Source organism: Drosophila gunungcola (assembly GCF_025200985.1).
Source record: "Drosophila gunungcola strain Sukarami chromosome 3L unlocalized genomic scaffold, Dgunungcola_SK_2 000009F, whole genome shotgun sequence".
NCBI lineage: Eukaryota > Metazoa > Arthropoda > Insecta > Diptera > Drosophilidae > Drosophila > Drosophila gunungcola.
The window spans coordinates 1,816,553-1,834,419 of NW_026453181.1; the positions used below are offsets into that span (position 1 = coordinate 1,816,553).

Consider the following 17,867-nt stretch of genomic DNA (forward strand, 5'->3'; position numbering starts at 1 on the left):
AAGAAACAAAGAAAACTCTCTTTCGAATTTTGCGAATCCGTGATTCATTCTGCTCCTTCAACGCGTCTTAAGTTCTCCTCCCGAACTTTCCTCCCCCTGCGCCCCCTGGAAGGAAATGAAATTCCACGCAAATCAACTCGAAATGCGAGTAAGCAGCAGCACAAGGTAGGCTTTAAATAAGAGAGAGTCCATCGAGGAGAGCGTGTCCATCCGAGAGATCTTGGCGCATGCGTCGCCCGCTCATCGTAACCCTCTGTCTTGTCCCTTCTCAATCCGAAACCCCTCCTTTCGTGAAGGGGGAAAGGGTTCCAGTTTCCAAGACCAGTCCAAAAGGCAGAAGCAGCAGCAACGAAAAATCTCAAGAAATTCCTTTTTGATGAACAAAAAAAGAAAATAAAACGAGTAAGAGAGCCGCCGCACAGTAGATCTTCGTTGGCAAGAACTGGAATATTTAATTATTTATTTATGGACAATTTATACTAGTTATATTTTCTTAAAAATTAAAATTTTATTTGTTAAGGGAATAAGAATAGACCACAAATTTAAGGTAATTTTACATTATCTAAAAAATATATGATAATTTTTTTACCTAGTGATTAATCAGATAGTTTAAAGAGTCAAAATAAGAAACAATATTTAATAACAATTGCTATGAATCATACATTTTTATAACAATTGCTATGATTGCTATTGTTCTATATATAGGGAACTGAGACTGCGGAGCCCCTGTAAAAGTCTTTTTGGTCAGTGGAGGAGCAAAAATGTTGTCACACCGCTTTTACACGTTGTTCGATGGGTGGATCGTCGAAGAGGGTAAGGGAGGACCTAGTCGCGACCTCGATCGCCTGTGGGTTTTAGTTAATTTGTATAAATCCTGAATTAATCACGCTTAATTGCAATAAGTTGCGCAGCGTTCTTCATTCCTCTTCGCCCGCCGCCTCTCTCGTTGTTTGATTTGTTGCCAGGTAAACTGTTGCAGCCTCTGCCCTTTGCCCCTCGGCCCTTTACCTGAGCCCTGCCTTTGTTTATTTTTGGTTTTCAACGTTGCCTGATTGGTTTTTTTTCCCCTCCTATATGTATGTTTTCCTTATTCTTTATCTTTTGGTCAAATGCACTGCGCGTTGCGTTGCGTTTCGTTCATAATTTCATGGAAATGCAGGTGGGGGAGGGGGCGCTGAGGGGGCGGGGTGTGGAACAGGTAGAGTGGTCAGTTCTCGAGTTCCCTTTTGTGTTGTCTTTGATATTAATCAAGGTGTCATTGAAATCGTTTAAATTATGCAGTTCAGGATTTTTATTCCCTGTCGGCATTTTTATATGAACCTTTTACTTCCCGAACCACTTGATCCCCGCCCATCAACTCCAGTATCTTTAGCACTAAGAATAACAAATAAAATGTTTGAATTTGTTTAAAAATCTTTTTTAAAATTTGTTCAAAACCTTTATAAATTTTGAGACCTGAGAAATTTTAAAGTTTGTTTGGAATAATAATATTTATATTTTTAAAGGCTAAGACCTTATATGCAAGTACAATATTCTACAACTATAGCAAATTTATCTACAAATTTCAGAAAAGTTTTGATGTGCAACTCCAAATATTTTCTAATATATATGAACACTTGATTTAATTTAATTTTTCTGAGTGCACAGCTTCTCTCTCCATCTTTGGCCGTCTGAGTCATAAATTCTTGTGTTGGGCCCTCTCTTCTCATTCGTTTCTTCGCATTCCCAATTTTGTTCCCTTTCCTTTCACCTGACCCCTCCCTTGTACCATGTCCGCCTGATAAGCGCCAGCATTTAGATAAAGTTTCCGACCTGTTCTCAGGCCTTTTTGAATTGCTTAACTGGGAACTACTTTTGTGATAGGTGTTTTATAGGGTTTTCTGGCTGGGTTTCGTGGCTATGTAGGTTAGCAAACTGGTGAGGCTGTGCGGCTGATAATGTCCAACTTATATTTCCGATAAGTGATACTAAAAAAAAACTTTGACGTAAGAATGTATGGATGGAAAAAATTCGATGGAACGTAGACATTTTGGGGCCACCTTATTGTCATAGGGAAGTTATGGGAATTATTTTGGTTAGCGTTTTTTTTTTTTATATTAGTGTATTTATGAAGTAAAATATGTAAATACAGACTATACAAATAATTTACTTTTAACTAGTTCTGAAAATATAACAATTTTTTTTATAGTTAAATCAAATCAATATGAAAATAACTATAAATACTAGGAAATCAATACTTAAAAGTCACTACCGCTTTGCTAACCGGAAATTTCTTGCATACATATATTCAAAGTGAAATTTCGATCGGTCACGTTTAAGTGTTTTGGCCAATTTCCCAGCACACTCATCTTCACACTTTAGGTGCATTCCTTTCATTGAACCATGAAAAGCAACAAACATTCGGGAACAACAACTGCATGGCACCTTCCGTGCTGCACTGACAAACAACAGCAACTACAACAACAGCTGACACTTAAACGCTTCATTAAAGTTGCACTTCCTGTGCCACATCAAAAAGCTGTGCGAACCCACTTTAACCCCCTGACCATCGTCCTCGGCTCACCATCATCATCATTGGAAGGCAGGCACTTAGCTGAAATTGTTTGCACAATTTAAACAGTTCACAAAACATTAAATCGTTAAAAATAATATCAGAGAAGCGGCCAAGAGAGACTCAATGAGAGAAAAAGATTGACTTCGTTGATCGCAGGTTTTAATACCCTTTAAAGAAGAAGAAATAAGTTGTAGGACATTTGTATTATTAATTAAATTAAATAACAAAATATTTGAGCGATTACTAAACTGGTTTGTGAATATACGTATGTTTTGTAAGTTATACACTTTTTAATGACTCGCTTAGTTTTAACTAAGAAATATAAGAATATATATCAATTAATAACTAAACAAACTATAATACCTTTTAGTTGAAGTTTTGAAATCCTTTTTACTGAAACAACAAGTTCACACATAAATGATCACCTTGCTTCCTCTCATTCTACATCTTTCCCATCCTTTACCCATCCTTGTCTGCCCTTTGCCAAAAGAAATTTGCCGCGAAGCTTATTTTTGTTAGCTGCTGTGGTTGCCTGTTTCTCCACAACGAATAAAATATTATCTAATACCAATTTTTGATATTTGGATGATCAAAGCAATAATTTAATTTAATCTTCAACTTAAGAATTGGGAAAAATCTCCAATATAATCATATCTGTATTTCCGTGCTCTGTTGCTCCACTTTGATGGCGACTCCTCCAGCGGCACTGCATCCGCCGAGTGCCCCTGCCCGCCCCCTTAAACCACCCGCTCCAAGGCAACCGACCTCATGACTATTAATCATTTTCCAGCAACCAAAACTAAATGGCCCCATCTCGCTCTCTCTTCCGTCCGTTTCCCTCTGTTGGCCCTTTTTTTGCATTGTCGCATTCCTTGGCCGTGTAAAAAGAAGAAACGAAGCGAGCGGTTTATATGGCACTATATCATCATCATCTTCATCGGCGTCGTCGGCGTGTGATCATGTGATATATACTTCTGCAATTGTTGACCATTGTATGGAGGATTGGGCTTGGGTTTCGATTGGAATGCAGATTAGATGGGGGCAGGGGATATAAACGAGTAGGAGTTGCTGTCTAGAGTTTGTTTATGAGGTCATAAATTGGTTGAATAAAGGTTTGTTTTAAGGGCTATGCGAATATTAAATTATATGAAATTTATAGGGACATTTAAGATTTATATAGTTTTTGATTTCGAAATTCGAGGCGTTAATAAAAATTAAAAAACTAATAAAATTAATTAACAAATAACCAATTAAATAACATTCATTGGCAAAAAATCAAAGATAACCCACTAAACCAAAACACCTAACACATGGGTTAGCCAAAGCTCCCCAGAACATTGAAATCCGCGATCATGATCGATAGCAAAACTCTTTCACGCGATCTCTTCTTTAATGTGCCATAAAAATTACTGAGTTCCTTGGGGCTGCTTATACCCATTGAGATCATCGCTTGGCGATCTTAAAACCAGCTGTGCTATCTGATCCATTTATCGGCACTGGCATCCCAGACATTGCGCCTACAAAGTCAACACTTGCCGAGATTTCTCGCTCTAAAGATCGGAGATCTGGGCAATTTCGCGTAATTAGCTGACGATGCTGACACAAATGGGATCTCCCAGGCAGCTGCTGATTCTGCTGCTGTGACAACAAAAGCCGAATCGTCAGCAAATTTTCTAAGAATGAATCCTGCGGATCGCGGATGATTCAAGTTGGATTCGAGTAAGGGATAAAATGAAAACGAAACCGGCCGATCCAACGACTTAATTGCCGGCAAGTGTCGAAGGAGGATACCAAAAATAGGTAGAGAAGAGAATCCCAGACTCTCGGCCAGACGTCCAACATTCCCAGTCATCTCGAGCAGGTCAAACGTGGCCACTTTATGGAGCGAGATAACATTTTGCCTGTGTGGTCTCACCTCAGTTGCCGTCTCTTTCTGCTCGCTCCGTCTATCTCTGTCTTTGCCTCAACTCCTTAAACAAGTTCTCGGTGCATTCCGAGTCCATTTCGTGCCTTCATTCCATCCGAACAGTTGAAGCAATGACTTTCATATATGGCCAACGTTGAAATACCTTTTTCGGGAGTGCAGCCAAAGAAAGAAAGAGAAGCCTTAACAGGGCTGAACAGAGATAGGTAGAGCTTGCATTTTGTTGTTAATTTATTTTTGTGGTTTCTCTGGACCAACTTTACCCCAACACCTCCGTGTTAAGATCAAGAAATGCCTTTCAAGGATATTTCTTAGGCCGAAAGCATTTCGGAAATGTGGTTACACTTTCTCACGGTCTGATTTTCTTTTTGTCATTACGCTGTAATAACATACTTTAAATTTTTATTAATTACCATTACTAAAAGTATTATTATAACGATAAAGATTTATTTTGGAGTTTTTGTGTTTCCTACATTTTAAATATTTAAATACTTTTCTATACATATTTCTTGATTTATTTTCTCACGCTCTGATTTTTTTGGAGTAAAGATTACGCAGTAGATGGTTGGGTAATTACATAACGTAAGTCCCAACAATTTGCCACGCCCCTAATATGGTAGCTCCGAATAACAATTACGTTTAACATGTTTATTAATAAGCCAAAGGAAGGTTGGGGGGAAACAGAGTGGTCTCAACCATTTGGCGGCTTCATTTAACCAAAAAGATAATTAAGTAGTTAACCAGCTAAGAGCCACAGATGAAGCTGTGACCGAACCTCACTACCTTGTTTGGTACTTCGCTGGGAAACTCCTACCCCACAAATCTCCAACCTTTTTAGCTTCACCCACTTTTGAGTCTCAAGCAAATGAAGCATTAAATCGTGCAAACAAACAAGCGAAACCAACTTACAACTCCAACAAAGTTATAAATGCCGACTCTAGATAATAATAGTACACAAAGTGCAGGAGAAGAAACGGCAGAAAAAGGGGAGTGGACAGTTGGGAGGAGGCAGCCAGCATTTACATAATGAGCATGTTGTGGGTTAAGACTCTTCTCTACCAGTTCTCCAGTCTAGAAATGCCAAGAAAGCAAAGTTTGCAAAAGATTAAAGAAGTGGGAGGTTCTTGAAAACTTTGTTATGAAATCTGAACTAAGAAAAGTAAAAACAAAGCAGACGGTAATTAAAAGAGTGGAAACACTTTTTGTAAAATTATATTTTGCTTAAAAAAATTTAAGTAAAAATTACCTTTGCTGCTCAAGTTTTGAGTAAAAAAAAATTATAGTTCGTTTACGGAAAATTTAAGAAAAACCTGCATACATACGCAGTTCAGTTAGATATGAATCTTTTGAAGCTTCTAAAAAAAGTTTAAGTTATTATATCAACAGCTCTTACTATTTGTTTCTGTTGTAGATTCTTAAAATAACTTACCCTTGAAATTGATCTATAAAAGCAATCCTTGAATTAGCTCTGTGGTAAAATGCTGGCCTCTTCTTTAGAGATCCTCATTACCCATTTCGATGCACCGACTCCCTCAACAACCTCCAGTTGGTCACAGACGGTTTTTGGTCTCCCCTCCAAGGCAGATTCTACGCTTCCCATGGACCAATACATGGCAAGAAAAAATGTAGATGTTCACAATTTTGTCTCGTTTCTAAAGACTTTTTTTTTATTTTGGCAAGCAAAAAAATATATATAAACGGCTTGAATTACTCTGTAAAATAAAAATATTATTCAACCATTTATTGTCCAATGTGATCATATATTTGTTCCTGTGTACCCAGTATCCAGACACCGTCGAGTGCCTTCGGTTATTTTCATTGCCTGGCGAGCATGACGAATGCCAAATTGCCGGGGCCAACAGCTCCGGAGAACCCAAACCCGCCGGCCGCTGGGTTCGAGTTGATTTAATTGGGTCACATGAAAGATTTGTTAATTTGCGCCACCTACTTTGATGGCGCGTTTGCAGATAACACTGCCCCGGCGAATGGAGGCTACGCCGGAGAATGTTTGGCCCCTCGGAAAATCAAGATGTGAGCCCAAACTCTCCAGCTCCGACTCGCAGTGAGCCTGTAATTAATGCCGGGCCTCTACGTGCGTGCCCAAAAGTTCATTAAATGGCCGGACCGAGGTACGAGAAGGGCTCTTATCCGCAGGCCCAGCCTTCAACTTCGTCAAAGGTCGTTTTCCAGCTCTGATCTCCTTTTAGTGTTTTGCAATTACAATAAAATGCAATTGCCTGTCCGGCTTCTGCCGCTTCAAATTCCATTTCCCACAGTTCGTTAAGGGTTCTCCATGCAAATCTCCGCCTAACCTTGTCCATTTGTTATGCGTTGTCCTAATCTGGCAAATAATGGTATTCAATTAGTTTTGGTCCAGTTTCTGTTTATTCTTCTTCAGCTCAAGTGGAGAGATGAATGTGCTTTGTGTATGGAGGGCAGATTACCGTGGATCAACTCAAGGAGATTGCTTTTGTATGGACAAAGAATGCTGCAGCCAGTATAATCTGCCCCTTCTCACCCTACGACATGCTATTAAATTTGTTGACAATTTCATTATACCATAGACCTCCAGGCATAAAACACATTAAACGGCCGTAAAAAAATACCCACAAAAATACAAAAATTAATTTCGTGTATAAAATATTTTACCACGACGGGTTGAAGCGTTGTTCAGAGGTCATAAATTTGTGGGTTTTATTGACCAAAAGCTACCGGAAACCCGTCAGCGCCTCCCTCCTCTATCTCCCTCTTTAAGGTGCCGATAATAAAATGGAAACTAATTTTGACAAAGGCAAGGTAAAAATATAAAAAGCAAACCTCAAATAAAAATCAAAACATAAATGCGTAGAAGTCGAAAACGATGAGCGATAAATTTAAGAGACAACAACCCACATGAAGATGAGCCTGAAAAAGAAGACTGGAGCTCAATCTGGCGCTTGGCATTATAGTATGGGTTTTAGTTGTTGGTGGAACTTAAACGAGTTTTTGGCTCCTACCCACGCATCTTTGAAATAAATGCGGAATTTGGTTTGTTCTTCTCTTTTTGGAGGAGGTTTTGCATAAGGAAGCTGTCGACTAGTAATCAAGTTATAAAAACAAATATTTTAAATGGTTATGAGATAGTTGCTACCAAGCGAATCTTGTCCTTGGTTGAGTTATGATGTGGTGGGAGGATGCCAGTTGGCGAAAAGTTTGGAAATAAGCAGATTAAATTTATTGTTGTTGCCGATATTAATAGACAACCTTTTAGATAACATTTCTGTTAAAGAAATATAGTAAATTATTATATTATTTAAGAATGCAACATGATATTATATTATGTAAAATGGTATAAAAATTAAACGGTATCTTTCAGTAACACGTTCTACAGTAAACAATTTTTCTCTGAACAGAGCTTCTTGAATAACCAAACAAAATAACGAAATAGAAACTAAATCCCATAAGCAGAATGACACATAAATTACACAAACGACTAAAGGCCCGGACTATTGAATTCAAAGGCAAATAAAGACATTTCCGGCATCTTTGGAGAAAGGAGATGGCAAAATAAAGAGTAAAAGAGAGGGGAAATTAACTATATGGAAAAGTTGCTGACAAATGGTTTACAATTACAACGCAAACAACGAAATCCCCACAAGAAGAAATTGTCCTTTTTTGTGCTATTGGTTTTGGTATTAGGCAAACTAAAGTATCAGTTCTCGTACAACCATCTCTGTTCCGCACTCGCATCTGTTTCCCATAGATACAAATTGCATTTTTTATCAGCTATTTGTTTTGGCTGTTCTCGGCCCGCACTTGCAACATTCTGCGGCCAAAGAAAGACAGTTCATTGAAATCAAATGAAAGACCAGAAACGGAATCAGAAAAAGTCGGAGGGAATGGGAAAATCTCTTCTTTCACCTCAAAGCAAACTCAACGCGACTCGACTCGATTCTTTTTTGTAGTTTTACCGACGTCTGCTCGTGGGTCCGTATCCTGTCCGCTGTCAGTCCTCTCGTCCGTTCGTTCGCCCTCCTTCGGGTTACCTGTTCCACAGTTGAGTGGCCTTCCATAGTGTTGGATTCTTTATGGCCAGGGCCCAGAGATTCAGTCAGAGGCATATCTTTTGTCGGCATCATCCATCGTTGTAACTCATTTCCATTCATTTTTACCTCGTAAATTGCGCAAAAAAGGATAGCAACTTACAAAAGGATACGCTTTAAAGTATAACGTTTTACAATATACTCAATTTACTGACTTTAAAGTAATTTATAAAGTTAAATTAAATAAAAGGTTATTTGTCTTATCGGGAAACTTTTAAAATGTTATATTATTGATGTTATCGATTTTTTTATGTTAAATAATTTGATTACTTTTTACTCTCTAAGATAAATTTACTAAAAATTATAATATATTTAAAAATTTGGTAAGGTGTGAACTTTAAAAAAATGTAGAAAATGGTTTAGGTGTGTTATAAGAAAAACTTTCAAGCTTCTGGTTATCGGACACTTAAATCACCTTAAATCTCTCCCAGCTTGGCTTTGATTACTCGGTAATTCAAGCAGCAAAATTACAGCTAATAAGTGAGTTGGGGAAAAGCGTTAAAACTCAACAAAAATGAATGAAAACAATTCGAAAAGATATTTTTTAAGTAAACTGCTCACGCTCACGCTCACGGGCGATTGAGTAGAAAGAGTCGATGCGAGAAGAGAGGGGGCTCACCCAAGTCGACTTTTCTGAGGCGTTCGCCAGGAACTCAACCTGAATTTATGTGTTTCATTAAAACCGTTATAAGACGCGTGTTTTGCAGCCATTAAGGATCGAAAAGTGAGGAGGTGAAATGGCCAGAAAAGGAGATCACGGGGCGAGAGGCCTTACAACGTAATGATGTGGCTCCTCTTGTCGGTATCTCTCAGATTTCCTTTGAGCTCTGGACATTGCTTAAAAGCTGGCTATGGCCCAGTTTCACTTTGGGGTTTCAATTATCTGAGATTGTTTTTGCAGCTTTGCCGTTAAAAGAGAGAATATATTTTATGATGAAAGTTAAGATATTGCTTGTGAAAGGGAAGTTGTTAAATGTATTTAGACCCAAAACATTGTTACAAATATAAATACCACAAATAATACCATAATAAATGGAATTATAGATTCTTTAATGTAGATGTACTAAAAGTTCTCAAGCCTTCAAAGGTACACAAAACACAAATAATTTTATCGTTTAAGTCATGCCCATTTATTATCGCCTGTATCTAGTGTAATTTATCGCTTTAATTCAACTCGATTTAAATATTTTCCTGGCATACGAAATTCCCACATTCGATTTGTGGTCTTCTTGACTTCCTTTATTAGCAGTTCCTCTTCACCGCTCCTCCGGAATTTGTCGGCTTCTACAGAGACGAAAAAGGAGTAGTTTTCTTTTATTTTTTTTGGGCAAACATTCATGTTAATTTCACAGGGCCAAAAAACCGAAGACCCCAGATTGCAGGAGTAGAATTGAGAGTCAGACGGCAGCAGTCAATTGACGCTTTGTTTTATAACTTCCAAGACGTAAGACAATAAACATCCAGTCACTCGCTTACCGCAGACACTCCCCCACCTGTCGTCCGCCCCCTCCCCGGAAAAGGGTTCTCTATGGATCTCTTTTTTCCTCCATCTCCTCCATCTCCTACATATATCTCGGTTATTTTCGGGCTGCTTAGGTAGTTTCTGCTGAGCTGAGACTTTCAGCAGGTTCACAGGGCGCCGACGACGACTGGAAACCACCAAAGGTGATGACTGCTGTAATTGTTGCTGTTGTTGTTGCTGTTGTTTCTTGGTAAAAGGTGTTGCGCACACACAGATACACACGCAAACGAGTGCATTATGGCCACATGGCACTTACATGGGATTGCTGTAAAACGCAACTCGCTGTGGGACTCGACTGTGCATATTATTTTTCCTCTGAACTTGGGTTTTCAACTCTTGACTTCGAAGCCCTTCTTGGGCGCAACAAAAACATAACCAGAAGACGCCGCCCAGACCCGGCTAGACTTTTGAAGTTTCATAAGGGTTTTTTCGCTCAAAGATTGGTTAGCAAGTGACTTGAAGAGCAGTCAATTGTCTGAGATCGATGGTTAAGGGAACATCTCTGTTAGGTGTCAGGGCATTAAAAGTCTTTGAGCCGAACAAAAACTTTGGGAAAGCAGTTTTCATAAATCAAAGTCTATTTTAGAGAGTTTTAGGAACTAGTTTAAAACCTAATGAGCTTTTGGCACAGCAACATTTACAAAATCTATACTTTATTAAACTCTTATATTTTCGGATACAAAATAAAAACTTTAATACATAAATAAATATAATGAACAACAAATTACATTTTTTTTTAAACTCTTCATGAAGAACAGCTCCCTTTATATATACCAGTATTAGACATTTATGTGAAGTTTATAGTAAATCATATGTTTTAAGAGATTTTTTATAAAAAGAACAGTGATGATATGTGCCATTTGAAGCTATTTAAAATAAATTACCAAACACACAAGCCTTCTTTTAATTTTAAGTCTTACTAACCGCATCTTTTATAAAGAACCATTGCATGATCTTCCGTACTTAAAAATAGCCTCGTACAATTTCAACATCTAATCTAAAACAATTTTCCTTTACTCTCTTTACAGGTAAGTTCCCAGCGATCATCTCAACTTTTTTCCTTCGATTTCAAAACAGTTTATGTAAGTCTACCATTTCCTGTGATCTATCAGCATAATACCCCTACGGCCCGTTCATTAGCAAATCAAATAAAAATTCTTTTTTGGCCTGCGGTTAAGAGACCTTCTCATCAAACTGAGACCTTCCCCGATTTCCCTCTTCAACAGCTTCAGTTTTAAAACCTCAACGCTGGCGGCGTCTGCAAATTAATAATAATCAAGCCCAAATTACACAATGACACGCACTTGATGATGTCTCATCTTGTCTTTTCCCGGCTCGTCTCTCTCGGTCGCCGCTTTTTAAGGGGCCTCGTGCTCGACTATCAATTAGGCACATCTTTCAATCAACTGCGAGACACTCGACACTTGAAGCGAGGGGATGAGATTTTTTTATATACAAAGAATTAGCGCTAATAATTAGAAGACGGCTCGGAAATATTTTCATCGCCACCAATTACCACACGCCAACGCTTACCCTCGCAATATCCCTTCTTGTTTTGTCTGATGTCAAGTACATAATAATCATAATTTGTATTTTTATCTTGACTTTGACAGGTGCGCGGGTTGCGCACTTTTTTCTGTTTTTACTCTTTGCCCTCTACTTTGTTGCGGTCCATAAAATTTTCGAGTTTCCCCTTTTGGTATCTGGAAATTTATGTTAATCTCGAGCATGTTGCATGTCATGCCGGCAAATGTCGCTTAATTATGAGGATCGCCTGGGTTCCGAACTTCATCTCCCTTCGTTTCTCTAATCATAATCATTTTTTTAGGTGTTCTTCTTGCCCCTTTTGTTTTTATTATTTATGTGTTCCTTGCTAATGGTATTGTGGAATGTGGAAAATGTTAATTAAATTGTAATTTATGGGGGTCTGTAAGTGGGGTTAGTGCCTACCTTAAAAAATTATTAGCGAGCGGGAACTTATTAGGACAGGTTGGGAAAAAGATGAAAACATTGCTAAAATATCGCTTGCCCTTTTTTCTTGAAGTTTCCTTCCGTTTTATTTGATTTATTGATCAACTCAACAAACGTTTTTTTGTTTAAATATTAAAAAAGTTTGTATTATGGTAATAGAATTGACTATTTTCTGCCAAAAATCACATTTGGAATCTTCCTTTAGTTTGGCATGATTTTTTAAAAGAAACTAAACTTTATTTTTCACTAAAAGCATGAAAATATTCTCTCACTTCATTATCTTAATTAATCAGATAGTATTTGTTTGATACTCTGTCTATAAATCATCTGATATAGGGTTACCAGGCAGCAAACAAGACCGATAAGATAAGCGGTCAGTTCAGGCAGAGTTTCAATCATTGAGTGCATCATCTTTGCTTATATGGCTATTTCCCTTCCAACGACATTCCATTCTCACGCGCTCGATTTTCGACCAATTCCAATGCTAATTTGTCATTTGCCACGAAGCGTGTCTGTAAACTCTTTCCTCCCCACCACACCCTCCTCATTAACAAATTATGCAATAAATGCAGGATCCCGAGGCTAACGATGTGCCAATAAAACTCGTTCTCCCCATTCCGCGGACCCTTTTCCCTTTTCATTTTTCTCGCTGCCACTCGCACTTAATTAAGAACTTCATTTAGCACCTTTGGCTGGGGAGCCGAAGCATGAGCCGGTTTTTCGGGCCGAGGCCAAAGAATTTAATCGCGCTTTGCATATCGCCGGATGAGGAGCTCCTTGCTGCGCCCCCGGTCCCTGAATCAATATTTTCCTTTCTCACGCTATTTTCGGACGTACTCCCATACAGAAGAAGTCGAGCAGGCTCTCTGGAATGCGGAGCACAGTTGGCAACAATTTTGCCTGATTGCAGTCGGACCTGGCTGCTGGGCTGCTGAATCGTCCGCCACATGGTTCGTTGCCATGGAAGACCACGTTCCAGTCGCAGTCGAGAAATCGAGAAGTCGGATTCGGAGTCAAAGTCCCAGTCCCAGACCCAGGTTTAAATGGTATCACATGTCGACGTCGTTAGGTTTTTCTACTCAAGTGCATTTGCATGGCAGCAATGCCATTGATACTCTGCTTTTTAGGGCAGGAGTACTGTGAGTTTTTCTAATACTTTGATCATTATTGACCATCGCATTGCTCATGTGAAAATGTTTTTTGTTTTACAATAAAGTAAGCCCAGTGAAATTGTTTCTGGACGATCTTAAAGGTTTTACAGATTTTACTCCTTTACCTGCAAAGGTAGATTTAAAATTAATTATTTTTTAAAATTCAATTGATTCATTACAACTAAAACAAAAACCAATGCTTTAGTCTGCCCTATTATCCACACTGAAAATTTCATAAAAATAGTTACTCCTTAATATGTCAAGTTTGAAAAATTGCTTTTTCCTAATATTTTAAAAATAGAAGAGTATTCCAGCTGCATAATATATTTGATTTTATTTTCTTTTAAGCAGCTGGCCTTAACCTTCTTTCCCCGAATCCTTTCTCCCCTTTATCAACTTCTGTGCTCCATCTTTCTTTGGTGCATTTGATGATAAATAGGCGCAAAGGTAAAAAGCCAAAACGTGAATGCGAATTTCGTAAGTCTCGACTCATGTTCAAGAGGTAAATAGAAGGAAGTCAGCTGGATGAAGAGAAGAGGTGAGGGACGATATCAGGCAGGTGAGGCATGCGGCAGTCGCTTTTTTTCAAGTGCAACCCGGAGACCAAAAGCTGGCGAGAAAGGCAGTCGAGGAGGCGGCGATTCAAGTGCTTCCCTTCCTCACTTTGACTCCTTTGGTGCTGCTGCCGCTGCTTCTAATTCACTGAGCAAAATAGAGACATAAAATAATCAAACCCCGAAGAAAACACAGCTAATTTAAAATTTTCACAGAAAGCATTTAATTGAAATCATGATTACCTTTTTAACATTTTTTTTTCCATTTACGATTTTTTTTTATAAAGTATTTTTCTCCTATTCTTAAAACTAAGTTTCAAAAACGCAGTTTGCTTATTACTATTTGAATCTAGTCTTCACTTGGATAAAAATGATTTATTAATGCAATCTAAAAACACAAAAATAAAATTTCATATATGTTAAATACTTCATATTATATTAATAACAAATGAGCTATTCTTTTTAGAATCCTTTTTTCTCTGTGTTCTTTTGTTGCTTATGCTGGTTTTTTTTTGTTTTATGCGCTGGCATGTTTGTTTGTCAACCTACACCAACAACATATCCCGCCAGCAGTAAAATCAGCAGAAGCAGCAGCAGCAGCAGCAGCAGCAGCAGCAGCAACAGCAGCTGTTGCCGGCAAACATTTGCAATTCAAAGGGGGGCGGGACAGGTGGGCCAGAAGGGGCGGAACGAGAGGGGGGATGGCTGCATAGGTAGTCAGTCAGGAGGCGCAGGCGCTGGCACATGGCAATATTTCATTACCCACGGGCAACTCCTCGCCTAGAGTAAAACGCCTAGGATCGAGGGGAGCGAGTTGTCGTTTTCGTTGTCGTCGTAGCTGCCTCCGCTTTTTTATTCGCTTTGTGTCGGCATTTGAGGCATTTCCCCCTGTAGCCATCCTTTCCCCCGGTGAATGTCTCTGTTATCTGCAACCTGGCTATGAAGATACAACTCTTACGCACATGTAAGCGGGTTGAAAAAGCAGGGGTTTCCTCCTTTGTTGCAGTGGGAAGTTGCAATTGGAGATTGTCAATGTCGCAGGGCCAACGAGTCAAGGAATGCGGGGGATGGTCAATGACTAAGATAGGAAATTTATGGTTTGTTAGGTGGAAATAAGCATGAAAAGATAATCGTTTAAGTAACTCGAAAACTAAAGAATTTATGTTAGCCTTGCAAAAGGTTATCTGTTTTGAAATCGACAAATAAGTTTTAAACTTCTTTAAGAATCCTTTATGTTTTTTGAGTTCATAAAAACTCAATAATTATACATTCAAATTAACCCCATTTAATGTAATTAAAAATAAACGAACTTATTTGTTAAGAGAACTTGCCTTCGTATTATATATATATATGTTCCTAGCTTAACTTTATATTTAATGTTCCTCATTCTCCAACTTTATTAATGTTCGCAAACTGCCTTCTGTTTTATTTGAAGGTTTATTTCTTAAAATTCCTCCTTTTAATGTTCCTCATTCTTTACTTTTACTGATACCCGTTAATTGCGGCCGTTCTCGGCGCTTCTCAATGATTCGACTTGGCGCATCCAAGCTTTGCACCTGCTGCAGAGACAGGTGGTCGTTCTTCCGCTTCTCGGGGCTTCATCTCCATCACTATGCCTCATATTGCCACGCCCCGTCTGATGGCTTGACGGCTGGCATAACTTTTGCCACTTGCGAATAATTTCCATACCATCCATAGGGCGGCGACAATAAAAACAAAAACGAGACAGAGCGAACAGATGCAAAGTTTTTTTTAACTCTTCCCCCAGCCTGCTCTTCGTTTTTACGCGCATCTGCAAATTAAAAACGCATTTTATTATATGTGTGGCAACAGCAGCAGAATAAAAAAGAAAAACAGAGAACCTGGGACTTTGACAATATCGAAGGTAGACTACACTGCAAGAGAACGCAGGGATTTAAGCTGAATTGGTTTCACCAACAAAGATTGCAGGAGCGTTTTAGATTGATATATTTATGTTAGATTATGCCAAAGAAAAGCGTATGTCTACCTTTACTATTAAGACTTTTATTTCGTTTGTCAGTTTAATAATATAGCCTCGCATTAAATTCCTCAATTAACATCAGTCTTATTTTCACTCCATTTTTATAGACTTGTTTCTTGTGAATTGCGAAAGTGGTTGCAACTTTTATGTTACATGCATTTTTGATGTGCCCGCGAGTGTACGAGAGGCGAGGCTTAATTGTTAGGTTGTGTGTAGAATACACGACACAACAACACTCGACAACAATGAGGATGCGACTGAAGGAGATTGAGGGGAAGGGCTGGGGAAACCCTGTTGAAATCAAAGCTTTGTGATGCCGACACGATGTGTGGATGATGATGACAGGTAGCCGAGTGTTTAATTTATGTCTTTTTAAGCACTTTACTCGCTCGCCTCGGAGACAGATACTCGGATTCCTCAGACCAACTGAATTCATAAGTTTTTTTGCCTCTGCAGTTTCAAGTTGCATCCATCTGGGTGGGTAGACTGATAAAAAGCACCACAAACTTTGCCTGCGAGTGGGTATTTTTCTATTAATCAGAGAAGCTGTAGGCCTACATGGCGGAAGATACATTTGTATCTTTTCGCAGTCGATTGATAGACACTTTTCAGATACTGATTAGTGGTGATTATTTTGGCTGTTGAGTCTTAAAAATGCAGCGTTGATGTTTAGGCGAGCGGGTTGGTCCGAAATCAGAAAAATTTTATTCATTACTTTCGTAGTTACGTCGACTATGTTCTTCCGCGGCAGATTTTTATTATTTTGCAATTAGCAAAAGTTATGCAACAATAAGGGAATAATTAAATTTTTTACGTAACTTTTTGAATTTTTTAAAACTGGAACAAAAAAAATCGAAAATCGTACTCGTCCAAACATATCGGTATGCTTTCTGAACAATTGAAAAAAGCACTACTTTCGAAAAACGCGTTTAAAGGTACATTTTGGTGTATAACTACCATACCTTGCGGTTTTAAGAAACATGCGAAAAAATATTATTTTCACAAAACCCTTTTTACAGCGTATTCCCAGAATACTGAAAAATATCGATTTTATAAAATTGCGAGAATGAAAATGAATAATGTGTTTGTTTCCAACACAATTCCTTGGTGAGCAAACATAAATCGTCAGCCAATCTAAGACGCATTAATTATACTTTATCCTGACCGAACAAACCGCCACTAAAAGCATTCCAGAAATGGAAAATATAAATTTCAGCCATCGTTTCCGCTGGATAAACGTTAGTAGTTCCTTGCCATAACCCCCGCCGAATGTTCTAGATATCCTGCGGCCATTAATAGGCGCGTACTCAATGTTCGGGTCGGGATTATTAGGGCTAATCATGCAATGTTCATCCCGCCAGGTGATGGGAGGAAATCGAGGTGTGTGAGCGCTACGAATCTGTAACAAAAAGCGGGAGTTTGGTTACCAGGAAGAGGCGTTGCCGAAACCATAACAATGGAACTCAAAGGGATAATGCGTAACGCAGAATAGAACAAAGTGAAGGGGAACTGAGCGTTTAATGCTCTCATTATGGGAATCATCAGTGGCAGCAGCCCCCGCACAGATTTCGTCAGGGAATCGGAGAAAATGCGCTCAATGCAGCGCAACGAATCCGCTCGAGTGGCACTTTTCCCACTTTTCCAACTTTTCCAACTGGTAACTGACAGCACACAGAAAAATGTGTCAATTTGCAGTAATCTAATCTGGGTGTGCGGTCCTCTCCCTCCCTTTTCTTCAATGGGCACAAAAAACGAAATTCCATTGAATTACCAATGGTTTTCTTTCTGTGCGATAATGTGGCGTTTCAATTTTAATCAATTATTATATATTATATTGTTATCTTTTGGCATTTTGTTTGTACAAATCGATCACTGTGTGGGGAAAAAATACAAAAATGAAAGTGGCACACACCCAAGCAACAACCAAAAAAATGGTGAACGGGTTGGGTTTACTTTGAAAATCCTCAATTAGTTGTACACATAAATCACCAAAGTTTCCAACAAGTTGTGTCTTTTTTTTTAAATTTGATTTGGGTTAAAGATTTCTTGTCAATGATATGGGTGAGGGGAAACGGGAGGGGAAAAATCGGGTTACTGATAACCCACG

At 38.7% G+C, this 17,867-nt stretch overlaps 1 protein-coding gene across 1 annotated transcript in view; it reads left to right on the plus strand.

Annotated features, from left to right (window-relative positions):
* LOC128259911 (glypican-6) overlaps positions 1 to 17,867 on the plus strand; it is a 42,565-nt gene that overhangs the window by 1,231 nt on the left and 23,467 nt on the right. The window lies entirely within an intron of this gene.